Genomic DNA, 3,541 nt, shown 5'->3' on the forward strand with positions numbered 1-3,541 from the left:
AAAGGAATTGTTTTCCAGTAAAAACATAAGACTTTTGCAGAGTCTTCAGAACCTTATGTTCACTTTGCTCAGGTTACAATCTCATATATATGTGTATATATATATATTTTTAAATTTTTGTGGGTACATAGTAGGTGTATATATTTATGGTATACATTAAATATTTTTATTCAGACATACAATGCACAGTAATCACATTAGGGTAAATGGAATAACCATCATCTCAAGCATTTACCTTTTCTTTGTGTTACAAACAATCCACTTATACTCTTTTACTTATTTTAAAATGTATAATAAATTACATTTTATTTATTGTTGACTGTAGTCACCCTGTTGTGCTATCAAATACTAGATCTTATTCATTCTATCTATTTTTGTACCCATTAACAATCCCTCCTCCATGCCCACTACCCTTCCCAGCCTCTAGAACCACTATTCTACTCTCTAGCTCCATGAATTCAATTGTTTTAAGTTTTGGCTTCCACAAATGAGTGAGAACATGGGAAGTTTGTCTTTCTGTGCCTGGCTTATTTCTCTTAACACAATGACCTCCAGTTTTATGTTGCTGCAGATGATAGGGTCTCATTCTTATTAAATGACAAATAAAGAACTAGGTGGGGAAACACCATCTCTACTAAAAATACAAAATTAGCCGGGCATGGTGGCACACGCCTGTAATCCCAGCTACTAGGGAGGCTGAGGCAGGAGAATTGCTTGAACTGGGGAGGCGGAGGTTGCAGTGAGCCGAGATGGTGCCATTGTACTCCAGCCTGTGCAACAAGAGCAAAACTCCATCTCAGAAAAAAATAAAAATAAAAATAAAATAGGGAAATGTGACCTTTTTATTTTTTTGAGAAAGTAGTAAGAATTTGTATTGTTAGACAAGAGATTATAATAGAAGATGCAAATAAATTGATCTGATAATTCTAGATCCCAGGCCTCTCTATGGAAAGGTCAATTTCTTATGCAGATGAGATACTATCCAAAACAAAAGTGGGTGTTTGAGACAGTGTTCAAGACAATGACTGAACTTGTACACAGTGAGGAGAAATAAAAAGGCAGTTTTCCTATTTCTTTTCCTCAGTAAAGTTATGTGTTGCGTAAAGGAATGAGGCTCATTTTGGTGAAAAATGCTTTTGTACAAAAACTTTTGAATTCTTTCACCTCCCGGTGCAGACGTTTCAGGCCCTGACTTGAACAAGGATATCAAAATAAGGTAACACTGGTTTCACATGAGCCTCAAGAGTGTAATCTAACTGTACCTACCATCTTACTTTACGTTACTTTAAAAAAGTTTAACGTCCATTTACCAATGCCAATTCAGTGGACTGTATTTTCTCTCTTAGGAAGTCTTCAACCAAATTGGAATTAAATTAATCTCCCTTTAAAGTGCAAGAAAGCTTTTGACAGACTAGTGTTTGTTCTGTGGCATAGAAAGAGAAGCATGCCTCCCCCAGCACTGGCCTAAGAGGCCCCACAGGAAGAACTGGCTGCAGGACAGTGATCCATTAGGTCTATCAAAAAGCAGGGGGAGTCAAGGTTCAGCCTAGAAAGAGGGGTCCATGCCAAGTGTGGCTTTTACCTGTACCCAGGTTCTAAACAGATCTTGGGTCCTCTAACTGACAAGGCGGGGGCACGGCACATGTAGTCAAGAGGGTCACAGTCCTCTCAATGAGTCAGTGAATACCTCTATGCCATGATTTGTCAAAGCTCATATGGGTAGTGGTAAAGGAATCAGGAAGCCTGGGTTTCAGAACAGCACAAACATTCTTTTCCTAGTAAGCAGTGATCGAAGTTCTTATCTAGGGTAAATGATGAAAAAATAGGTAATGAGATCCCCCATACATCACTGCTGAGATTATTTAGTCCAACTTTGAAGCAGTACAAAATGGCTTCTTGCACACAACAAGGGCAAGTTTTGTACTAATGTTTCTCAAACACCAATTATGTCTCCAGCGCTAGCCTCAATTTAACAGGTTTTTAAAAATGTACCTTTCCCATGTCACAGCCAAGGTAGAGTCCCTAGAATAGAAAGGGCTCTAGAAGCCAGTGGGTGTGAGCACATTCAAGTGAGGCGATTTGAGCTTATGGGTCCGTGGTGGCTGTTTCTTCCCTTCCATCACTAGGATGTTCGTCTTGGGCAGCTTCAAGGTTACTGCATCTTCAGCCATTCTGTTGGCCTGGGCATGGATCAATTCCATTGGAGAAGGCTTCTGGGCTCTTGGTAGGCCTGGGTGGCAAAACTTCCAGAATCATACTTCTGAAGGCATCTTGGTCCAAAGAGACTCCACTTATCTGACAAGTTTCTGTCCTTATCCCCACTTCCAGAATCCATGGTGCTAGGATTTGGGCCAGGTAAGGCTGTGGAAGAACCAGAAGTGAACCAGCCTCTGGGCTTCTGCCTAGGGGAGGAATGAGGAGTGGTGCTTGGGGTGACTGGGCTGATACAGGCTGCCTCTCTTCTTTTGTTATCTGTCCACTCTGTAGCTTTAGTTTGTGGAGTGTTTCTGCCACTGGAAGGTAGTTGGTCTCCTTGGTGGTGAGGCCCCTGTGGGGTGTGTAGCCAGCATCTTTCAGCCCTGCCTGTCACCCAAAATGCTGAATGCTTTCCTGGATCTGTTTTGTTATCAGATAATTCATGATGACATGGGTAGCTTAGCCTTCACCACTGGGACTTTGTCCACACTGTCGATGGCCAGGGTCATGGCTGGGGAGGGTAGGCTGGCCTCATCTTGCTCCACCTTGGTGAGGCACCGATATTGTGCTCTGGAATAACTGGCTTCCAGGGGACAGTGCCCATGTCTGATGGAGGAAGAGTCATGGGCACAGGGTCCTTGAGGGCATCATGATAGCTGGATGCCCAATGGTGTATCCTGATGGGCAGGAACGTCTTGCCTAGAGACCCACTAGCCTCAAGAGCAGGCACTCCTGGTTGTCTTGAAGCCATTGAAAAACTGGGATCCAGGTGCTTTTTCTATCTAGAATTCTGAGCTACCACCACAGTGAAATGATGTGATGACTAAGCTGACAGATGTTAAGGAGAAACACAATCCAGCTGCTGCAAATTAGCAAAACTTCCCAGGAAGTATCCATCCAGAGGTTCTGTTATCCTGCTGCCACGGGGCTGCCTGCAGCCTGGAATTTGGCACTAAAGAGGTTCCGAGGGCCCACGTCTCCTGAGAGGATGTGGCGCAGTCTGGACCCAAGCCATGGTGAGAGCAGCAATGACACAGAAGGTCTCCGGTTCCCAGCAGACAACACTGCCCCAATGCAACCTATTGTTAAAGGAAAAGATAATGAACAAAGATGATGCAGTTGTTGGAAGTAGAAGATAAGGGCTTTAAAGGAGTTGTTATAACTATGTGCAATGAAGTAAAATAAAATATTAATAGAAAATGTCTAAAGTAAAGGAAGATATAGCTTGCATATATATAGAAATAAAGAATAGACATGCTTCTATCTTTATTCTTCATATCTTATCCTTTATGTATAAAAAAGTATCCAAAATTTTGGAAGTAATATCAAATTTAAAAATTTATTT

The 3,541-nt window shown here is 42.0% G+C and overlaps 1 pseudogene; it reads right to left on the bottom strand.

Moving 5' to 3' along the window:
* Positions 1-485: 485 nt before the first annotated feature.
* On the bottom strand, positions 486-3,251 carry LOC110740408 (annotated as a pseudogene).
* Positions 3,252-3,541: the final 290 nt, after the last annotated feature.

The sequence above is a fragment of the Papio anubis genome, chromosome 12 (assembly GCF_008728515.1).
Source record: "Papio anubis isolate 15944 chromosome 12, Panubis1.0, whole genome shotgun sequence".
Lineage (NCBI taxonomy): Eukaryota > Metazoa > Chordata > Mammalia > Primates > Cercopithecidae > Papio > Papio anubis.